Here is an 11,321-nt window from a genome sequence, read left to right as displayed (position 1 = left end):
TTTATATATGTTAATGTATATACATAATTTAATTTATTTATATATAAATAATTAAATATATTTATATATGAATATATAATTATATATACATATTAAAATAAGTAGTTATTAATAAATGTTTGGGAGTTAAGTTTATTTTTTTATGTATAAATAAAAGAAATTAATTCATAGAAAAGGAGAGTGTACATTGTATGTGAGTTTAGAGGAGTTACTTTGGTGAGTATATATAACCTTTTTGTAAGTTTAGCAACTCACGAAAACACAGTTTAAAATTCAGTGGAAAAAAAGGGCTATACATTAGTCCTTAATTGATAGTTGATGAATTTTTTGTATTTTTTCTATAAAATTAAATGGGGGCGTTTTCATTTTATTTATGTTTCGTATATGAATTTAATTAAAATAGGTATAAAGTATATAAATATTTAGTACGTATTTTAATGCAAAACAAAAATATAATTATTTTATAAATATAACATGACCCACAATAGATAGAATTTTACAAAAATCATTTAAACTGAGGCCCATCATCATAATCACATTTGCCATACTTAATTAATAATTCTTTCACTGTTTTAGGGGACAAAGCACACTAAAACTTACTTAAATATGATTAGACATTGTCCTTAACTCTTCTCTCTAGACACTTCTCACATACTACTCTTAACAACAAAAATATATAGGTATAAAAAAAATTTTCCTTCTATATCATAGAAATTACCATCATAAATATGTTACTTTAAGAGAAAATAGTCTAAAAATATTAGTTTAGTCCTTCGAGAAAAGTAATAAAAACGAGTCATCTGATCTTCAAAATTAAGTAAATAATGTGACCAAATTCACAATATATATAAACTAATAATGTTAGGTGACCACCAAGTAATTTTGATAACAAAGTCTAATAAAATCTTGCTACATATATCAATTTCGTTACGTCTATACTTTTTATAATAAATACTATTTTGACAGTAGTATTTTTTTAACAACTAAACATATATGTTCTTTGTTTTGTTAAATAAAAATAATTTAAATGCATAATCAAATAATAACAACTATATTTTTATATGGATGTTAATAATATTTAATATATGAATACTGTTTTTCTATTATAATATGCACTTTTTTTTCTCCTCTTTAAGTATTTTTTTTTTTTGTATTTTTCTTTATCTTATGTATCTTATTTGTTTATGTATCTATTAATATATAATAGAAAAATAGCGATGATGTCTGTGATCCATAAGTAGAGAGTTTTATGCCTGACATGCATGGAGCTATGTATGATTGATAAGTATATGTTCTCAATGTTAGATATATGATAGTTTTTTCAAATCAAAGAAGTAATTGGACGAGATTTTGATTCAAATTCAAATTGAAAATGATTTTTTTCATGACTTCTAACTGCATTCTTATATGTTAACAAGAAGAGAAGATGAGAGAGCACGGTAAGTTTTGGTAAGGGGAATAGTTGGCACTGGAAAAAAAAGACTTCCTCCTTTGACATCGCAGAGAAGAGAAGAAGAAAACAAGAAGAAATAAAGTACGACAGAAGAAGGAGAAGAGGGTGATGATGACAGTAACGGTCATAGAAAAGGATACTAGATGGAGACCACCGTCGCTGTTGGATCCGTAGAACTGCATCTACCGCAAAACGGCGTCGCAGCCATTCCTTTGCCGGTAGGTGTTGCAAATGAAGGATGGTTAGTTTTCTCGCTCAGACACACTTTATTTTGTTATTTAAATGGTTGAAAATGCTAAATGAAATTGAATGTGGCTTTTATGTTAATATCTTCAGAATGACATACTGCACTTGAAAAAAAAGGGAGCATCAAAAGTGGCGGAGGAAATCTAAATCATTTTGGGGCTGGAATCTTAGTATACGTTCCTCCTGTAACTGATGAAAACTCAGTTTACTTTGTCCAGCCAGATGTAGTTGAAAATGAATCATATCAAGTGTAAGAGTTTGGATTTTTTTTTGAAATTGGATAATAAGTTATTTATGATTTATTATATTTACAAAAGATGATATTTTTTGATATTTTTGTATTAGCTGGGCAATTTTTTATTTATGATTTAAAACTTTAGTAATTGAAAAATAATGAGAATTTTATATGTTTTAATTTGAAAATTGAGATTTTGAACTTTGTTTTATGAATGACAAGAAAAAAATACTTAAAACATAAACTTAAGCACTTATCTTAAAGGGTTTGGCCTAAAGTTAGACCAAATAGGCAAAAATCCATATATATAAACCCACACTTAGCCCAAGTTTAGCTTCATCCTCCCCATTCATTGAGAGAGACCAGCTGAAAGAAGAGAGAGAAGAGAGAAAAACACAAACCTTGGTCACTATTCACCATCTCCTTCAATTGCTCATAACCTTCAATCAAGAGCTTCAATTGACGAGCCGTTTGCAGCCACGCCTCGCTCTCCTCATCCTCTTAAATTCTATTCAAACATTGTAGTAAGGAACTTTAAAATTCTTACCCCATTTTCTGTTTGTCTTATGAATTTGCATTTTGGTATATGTTGGGTTGAAATATTGTGATTTTGATGTTTAGAAAAAGCTTAATCTTGAGTTCTAGTGGGGTTTTTATCCAAGGTTAAGAGGCACAAGGTAAGAGAACTCTTTCTCTTTGATTTTATCTAATTATACCTACGAAAATTCTAGCTTGAAGGTGTGTAAATCGTTTAATTAGTTTGATTAAGGGTAATTGCTTGCTTGGGTTAAGTTGATTGTTGCGGGTTTGGTGTTTGGCCTGATGGTGGAGGCTTGGTGCCATTGGTTGAGAAATGGTTTCAATCGAAAAGATAATTTAAAGGTTGGAAACCACCATCAATAAGGTAAGGATTTTTCTTAAAACCATTTTATTATCGAGAATTGTTATAAATCGATATCGATATGAAAATTATATTTTTAGTGATTATGTGAGTCTCATGAATTGGTATGTTTGATTGTTGTGGTGATAAATTAATTGGGTGGTAGCTTGAATTATGAAATGGATATTTGTATTGTGTATGTGTGCATAATTGTAATAGTGTAGTTTGATTGGCTATTATGATTACTGATGTGAAATTTTGGGCCTAAGACCGTGATAGGATAAGAAATCTCTTATTTGGTAAGTTGAGGTAAGTATTATGAATTGTTGTTGAATTAATGAGTTTTGGATGCTTGTGAATATGTGAAATTTGAGTTTCTGATGATTATATGTGTTAGTTTTGGAGAATTGTTTGAGGTAAAGGTCGATGGATGAGATGAATTTGAGTGTATTGGATCTGGTTTGAGTTTGTATATTGAAAGGATAGAATGGTTGTTGGTTTTAAAAGAAAAGGAATTGAGAATTGGCAAACTTGAATAATGCAGAATTATTGGGTAAATTATGATTTTTGGCCAACTTCGGAGGGTCATAACATGGCCTCGGATCTTTAAATTTTGTGAAACTTATCTTAAATAAAAATTGGGTTTGTCTAATTTATGAAATTCGAAGAACAGATCAAAAATAATTTTTTACGAAAAAATTATGAACGTTTGAAGCTTTTGGTTTAAAACCAAATTCTGCAGGAGTTTCAGAAAATTGGGGTCCTATGTACACACCACCCATGCGTACGCATGACGTGCTTTACATAACTTAACTTTTTCTTGCGCATCCCGCGCGTACGGACAAAAGTGGATTCGTGCCAACGCATGAGGCATGCATACGCAGTACTATCCTATTTTTCAGAAAAGGATGATTTTAACTGTTTTAGCTTATTCAACTAGATTTTTGACTCTTGAAATCCCTATTTAAGGTCCGAGAACCCGTTTTAGGATCTAGAATAAGTATGAGTATATTTTAATGGATTAACTTGATATATTGAGGGAGATTGTGGATTGAAGAATCTAAGTTAATGAGGAGTTGATAAAAGATTGGGGTTAATGAACTTGCTGAATACAAATTGACTTAAGACATGAATAATAAAGCTGATTATGATTATGAATTGAGTTTGATTATGATTGAAAAGTGTATCAGGCACTATATTCCGAGAGTGTGGCGGGCATTATATCCCTGAATATTATATTCTCTTGGTGTATAGGAGTGTGCCGGGCACTATATCCCAAGAGTGTGACGGGCACTATATCCCAGCAGTGTGGCAGACACTATCTCCTGAGAGTGTGGTAGGCATTATATCCTTGAATACACAAGAGAGACGATGTCCCGGTTAGCTACCGGATGTGTCGGATTCTAGCAATATAACCGACGTGTGAGCTCATGGCCAGTAAGACAGGCATGCATCATATGCATCTATGTGACATTGTTTGGGTGTGTATGTTATATTTGATTTGCCTATCTGAATATTTCTTTTTAACTACTAATTATCATACTTGTTGTAATTGTTCTTGATTGTGTTTGAACTTCATTACTTGTGATTGTGTCTAATTGGTTCGGATTATGGTGGTTTGAGCGTGATTTGATTATATGTTGGGTCGAAGGCCGTGATTTGATTATATTTTGGGCCAGAGGCAAGATTGGTCGAATTATTGGTAAGTTTTGGTCAGAATGGGTCGTTGGTATGTATATGGTGAAATTTGTTGGGTATTAAGTTTGTTGGGTCTTTTTATAATTTAAAATATGAACCTAGATTTTGGGTAATTGTGGATTTTCAAAAAGATTCATAAGGAAAATGATAATCACTGCGGTTGAAATCCATTCTTTTTCCTTATGAGTATCCTCTTGTGACAATACTAAACTTTTTGGTGAGACTGTGTGGTTAGATTCTTACTCCCTACAGACTTTTCTTTCCAGGACGGACGAGGAAGCTTATGAAGTTTTGCTAAGTTCTTAGCTATGCTATATATATATATATATATATATATATATATATGTCACACTTCCGGCTGAGCCACTCTGAAAGCAAGGATATCACGACGACTTCTATATACTTGATGAGTTTGGAAAACTCTATTTTTAATTTAAGTGATGACCAAACATTATAAATATGATTAATTGCAAGACTATCATTTTGAATTTAATTTTCATATGTTGATTAAAATAATTTTGCAATGAAGGTTTATATTGGGCCAATTTTCAGCCTTAGTATTAAATTGATGTGACCATGGCTGAAATAAAATTGTGTCTTGGGCCGAATAGAAAAGAAAAAAAAACTGAAGCCCAATATGAAATCAAAATTCAGCCTTATATGAAATAAATGTTGGCTGAATTGTTTAATTGGGTCAGTTTCTATTAACATCATTGTTAAGCCCATATTAAACCAAAGATCCAAGCTTGGTCCGAAATCTATTGAGGGAAAGCAAATATTTTTGCCTCCAACGGACCTCAATTTTTACCATGTGGTGGAATTCAAATTTCATTAAATTGAAGTTAATACATGGGAACTATGAGAGAGAAATTGTCAATGATTTGATTGATGACATTAATGCTACACGCAACTCAGGGAAGTAAAAGCAATCCCATCTCAATTAATTTGTTCAATTACATCAAATTGCTTTTCTTCTAACTCTACCTTCTCTATCATCTTTCTTCTCCATTTTCGGTCATTACACAGCATGCTATGGAAGAAACAACTAGCCACCGAAGAGAAGATGAAGCACGCCACAAGACCATCACAATGATAGCAAGAAAAAGAAAATTAAAAGTATGCTGTGGCTAAGATTCTCATTCACTTGTGGTAAGATTTTGTGAAGAGATCTTGGCTTCTCCATACCAAAAATGGAAGAGAAGATTTCGGTCAGAGAAGAAGATCTCGGAGAGGATGGCTTGACTCTGATGTTGCTCAACCACCACAGGAGGTAGAGTGGCTACGTGATGGAAGAGGCAGAGATTAGAGCAGATGAAGCCATCATCATCATGAAGCATCAAGGGCCAGAAGTTCATCTTAGAGAGCAAGGCAAGGATGAAGGGCTCGGATTGATGAAGAGTGGTGACCAAGGAAGGACTAGAGGTAATTGCATGCTGGATTTTACATGAGTTATCTCTTCTCTTTCTCTGGCCGAACCGGTTCTGGTTGAAGAAGAAGAAGATTGGCTTGGTTTGTTTGGTTTCAACCTTGGAGGCTTCTCCCTATAAGTAAGGGTGAACAGTCAGGGTTTGATTCAAGGAAAAGAGTGAGCACAGAGTTCCTAGAACTCCCCAAGCTTATTGAAGTTCTTCTCCTTCAATGTTTTTTATTTTGTAATTTTCTGTTTAATTTTGTCATGTCTTGAGTCTCATGAAAAAAGGCAAATAGTGAGCTTTGTAATGAAAAAGCCATAGAGCGGAAAAAGGCAGAGAGTGCAAAATTAAAAGAAAAAGCCATAGATGTCCTTAAAGGTCCTTTGTACATCTGTGTTGTGTTTTATAATTCTGTGGGAATCCCCTTGTAAGTTGGGTTAGCACTTTACAGTTGAAAGCTTGGCTGTGACCAAGTCAAGTTCAAGATTGGAGTTTAGATTCTGAACTAGTCCCGGATAGAAAGGGTAGTTCATAGGGAGAATTGGTGTTTGTAATCAAGAATGATTATAGTGAAATTCCATCATTGTTGTGATGGAGACTGGATGTAGGTTGTCTTGCACTTAGCAGCTGAACCAGGATATATCTTGGTGTAATTCTCTCTCTCTTCTACTCCATCTCTGTTTTTGTTGCAGGAGATAAAACTAAAAATATCTCGTGATGATCGACGAGACAAAAAGAAAAGTCTCGTGGTTGGTTACGAGACAAAAAGGTAAAAAGTCTCTAGAAGTTGTTTCAAAGACAAGCAAGTATTATTGAGTAAAAAAAGGGGGCCTAAAATTCAATCCCCCCTTCTCTTAGCCACTAAAAACCATCAACTGGTATCAGAGCTTGGTCTCAAAGAGATTAAGATTTGCAGCTTGGAGAAAAGATCCAGATGGCAGTAAACAGTGGCTCAAATCTGGTGTCTTACAACCTGACCGAAGGGCAGTCAAGCAACAGACCTCCTCTTTTCAATGGGAAAAACTACACCTATTGGAAGGAGAGAATGAAGATCTTTGTGCAAGCAGTGGACTACAGACTTTGAAAGATTATCCTGGAGGGTCCTCAATATCCAACCGTCACTAGTGCTGAAGGAGTTATCACTCTTAAACCAGAAGCAAGCTGGACCGAAGAAGATAGAAAGAAGGTGGAGCTCAACGCCAAGGCTATCAACTTACTCAATTGTGCTATCAGCTTCGAGGAGTACCGACGGGTATCACGATGCACAACAACAAAGGAAATCTAGGACAAACTCCTAGTTACTCATGAAGAAACCACCATTGTAAAAAAGACCATGATAGATATGTTAAACAAAAATGGTATCTTAATGGAACCATCAGCAAGTTGAAGGCATATGTGGATTGGTTTGACTTCATCAGTCAAACAAAGTTTCTTTATTAATGAAGCAGGTATTAGGTTGATGCTTGCTCCAAGGTCACATAGAGCTGTCCTTGTGCAAGCATCACCTAGAGTGCATGGTATCATAAAGCTTCCAGGGTCTTTAAGCTTCTCTGGTAAGCTATTTTGAATGATTGCACTGCACTCTTCAATGAGGAGGATTGTTTTTGTCTCTCTCCAATCCTTCTTATGACTTAAGATGTCCTTCATGAACTTAGCATAAGAAGGTATCTGTTCAAGAGCCTCTGCAAAAGGGATCTTGATCTCTAAGGTTTTGAGATAGTCCGCAAAGTGGGCAAACTGTTTATCTTTCTCCTCTTGATGGAGCTTCTGAGGAAATGGCATTTTAGCCTTGTAATCATCAACCTTGGTTGATGAAGGCCGAATTCCATGAGTGTTGGAAGGGGGGTTACTAGCTTGCTTAAGAGGGTTGTTATCAGTGAGTGACTGACTTCCCTTACTTAGGCGTTCAACGCCCATGCTGCTGCCCCCTTCCTGGCATTTGACGCTAGGGGCATCATCCACTTGTGGGCGTCCAACGCCAAGGGTGCTGCCTCCTTGGGCATTTGATCGCCCACTCTCTGCCCTTTCCTGGCGTTCAACGCCAGGAGTGTATTTCCCTGGGTGTTTGAACGCCCAGAGTCATCTTGTACAGAGACCTGGTTATTCTCTATGGGCTTTTCGTTCTTATTGTACTGAGGTTGGGTGTTTAAGGTTTTCCCACTCCTTAGTTGAATAGCCTGGCATTCATCTGTTATCTGCTTAGATAACTACTGCCTTGTTTGACTCAATTGGGCTTCTACATTTCTGTTAGAAGCTTGAGTTTCTCACAATGCCTCTTGTAATTCCAGTATTTTTTGGGCAAGGGCATGTAGTTGCTGAGTCAATGGGCTTTCTTGCTCCGGAGGGTTAAGTTCAGTAGATATTACCTTAACCTCTCCTTTCATAAAAGGCTCAACAGATGAGTACAGATGTTGATTAGTGGCAACTATCTCAATAAGCTCTTGAGCTTCTTCAATGGTCTTTCTCATGTGTATGGAACCACCAGCAGAGTGGTCCAAAGACATTCTAGCTATGTCTGGAATCCCATAACAGAAGATGTCTAACTGTACCTATTCTGAAAAAATTTCAGTGGGACATTTCTTTAGCATCCTCATATACCTTCCCCATGCATCATAAAGAGATTCATTATCTCCTTGTTTGAAGCCTTAGATGTTCAGCCTCAGCTGGGTCATCTTTTTTGGAGGAAAGTATTGATTTCAAAACTTGTCTACTAACTGTGTCCAAGTTTTCAAGCTAGATCTAGGCTGGTTATCCAACCACCTATTTGCTTGATCCTTTACAGCAAAAGAAAAGAACAATAGTCTATAGACATCTTGGTATACTCCCTCATGGTGTACAATGTCAGCAATCTTTAAGAAATCTGCTAAGAATTCTGTAGGTTCTTCCTGTGGAAGTCCAAAAAACTGGCAGGTTTGCTGCACTATGGTAATAAATTGAGGGTTTAGTTCAAAGCTACTTGCTCTAATGTGAGATATGCTAATACTTCTTCCATAGAAGTCAGTAGTGGGGTTTGTATAAGACCCCATAGTTCTTCTGAACTCTTCATTCGTATTTGGATTCATCGTGAAGAAAGGTAGAAGAAGAGAAAGAAGGATGAGGATAGAAGGAATAGAAGAAGAAATAGAAGTAGAAAGGATGAATAAGAATTAAAATTATTTTTGTTTTTATTTTATTTGTTTATTAATTCAGAAATTAAAATTATTTAATTAAAAAGAATTAAAAATTTAATTATTAAATTTCAAAATTAGAAGAGAGAGAAGATGAAGAGAATTTTTGAAAATTAAGAAGAGAGGAGAGTTAGTTAGGAAGTTTTGAAAAAGAGGAGAGAGAAGATACGTAATTAATTAAGAAAAGATTTGAATTTAAAATAAGATAACAGATAAGATAAGGAAAGATTTGAAATTAAAATTTGAAAATTAAATTTTAAAATTTTGAAAATTGAAATTGAAGTTTGAAATTTGAAATTTAAAATTAAAAATTGAATTTTAAACTTTGAGATTTAAATTTTTTTTGAAAGTTGAAATTTTGATTTTGAAATAGATTTGATTTTAAAGTTTGATGAATTTGAAATTTTAAAATCTTAAATTTTGAAAATTGAATTTTGAAAATTGAATTCTGAAATTTTTTATTTTGAAAAAGATAAGATAAATTTTTTAAATTTTAAAGAAAGATAAGATAAGATTTTGAAAAAAGATATGATTTTTAATTTTGAAAAGATTTGATTTTTGAAAATTGAAAACTAAGATAAGATAAGATAAAAATTTTGAAATTAAAATCTGAATTTTTTTATTATGATTTTTGAAAATATAGTTAAAATAAAATTAGAAAAGATATTTTTTATTTTTTGAATTTAATGAGGAGAGAGAAAAACAAGTAAAAGACACAAAACTTAGAATTTTTAGATCTAGCACCCCTAGTTTTCGAAAATTTTGGAGGGAAACACAAAGGGACACCAAACTTAAAAATTTTAAGATCAAACACAAAGAAAACTCAAGAACACTTTGACAACTAACAAGAACACAAAGAATAAGACTCAAGAATTGAAATAAGATTGAAACAAAGAAACTATTTTTGAAAATTTTTTGAAAGAAAGACTCAAAGAGGACGGAAATTTAACCAAGAACAAAAACAAAAAGATTCAAACAGAGAACAAGAATTAAACAAAAAAAAGAAAAATACTTTTGAAAAGGTTTTAAAATTTTTTCGAAAATAAAGAAGAGAAAAATAAAAGACAACTAAAATCAAAAGACTCAATTAAAAAAAATGATCAAGAAATAAAGTACCTGATTTAGGGAGCAAGACAATCCGTCAGTTTGTCCAAACTCGAACAATCCCCGGCAACGGCGTCAAAAACTTGGTGCACAAATTCCCACACTTTCGTACAGCTGTTCCAGCAAGTGCACTGGGTCGTCCAAGTAATACCTGAGCGAGTCAGGGTCGATCCCACGAGGATTGTGGTTTGAAGCAAGCTATGGTTATCTTGCAGGTCTTAGTCAGGCGAAATTAGAAGGTTGTTGGATATGGAGTTGTATTAAGATTAAATCAGTAATAGGAATATGGTTAAGGATTGGAGTTGCTTTGCCTTTCTAAATTAACTCTGGTATTACTGTCTTCTATGCTTGTGAGTGATCTCTTCAATGGCAGGCTGTATGTGATTGACGCCATGGGCCGTGGTCATCAATCTCCTTTGCTCCAGATCAAACACCATTGGCCGTGGTCATCTAATCTAATGGAGGGTGAAGCTCTAGCAGTTCATTCTCTTGGCAATCCTACTCAAAACGTCACAGACAAGGTCAAATCTTCTGGATTAGAGAATGCTGCTTCTTTGGGTTCTAGCCTATACCACAGAGACCCTAATCTTCCCGAAAATCGGCTAAATTGGTGTCTCGAGAAGTCCCCAACAAAGTCGTGGATTAGCCGTCTGAGAGATGTATAAACATAGTTGTTGATTCCCGCTTTCCAGTCACGTATTCACACGAACCCAAGTAGACACGGGTGTTTGTCAGGCACGTTCGTCTTAGTATGATGAACAGAGCTGATTGTCACTGATCATCCTATTCACCATGTTGAAGAGCGGATTTACATCTTAGAAGTAAATCAAACACGGATCGAAGAAGAAATAGTAATACTTTTATTAATTCCTAGGACTCAGCAGTGGTCCTTGATAAACCCATATTTTATGATATATTTTGTGCTTAATCTGAGTGATTTATTCAATCCTTCACCCACTTATTCATATTAATTTCATGGTTTTACTTTCCCTTCCTTATTATGTGATGTATGTGAAAAACATGTTTTCTATGCTTTAAAATTAATTTTTTTAATTACCTTTATTTCCATTCGATGCCGTGATTCGTGTGTTGAGTAGTTTCAGATCTTCTAAGGCAGGAATGACTT

The sequence above is a fragment of the Arachis ipaensis genome, chromosome B2, assembly GCF_059453495.1.
Source record: "Arachis ipaensis isolate K30076 ecotype BB chromosome B2, ASM5945349v1, whole genome shotgun sequence".
NCBI classification, from domain to species: domain Eukaryota; kingdom Viridiplantae; phylum Streptophyta; class Magnoliopsida; order Fabales; family Fabaceae; genus Arachis; species Arachis ipaensis.
This window is presented reverse-complemented; position numbering follows the sequence as displayed.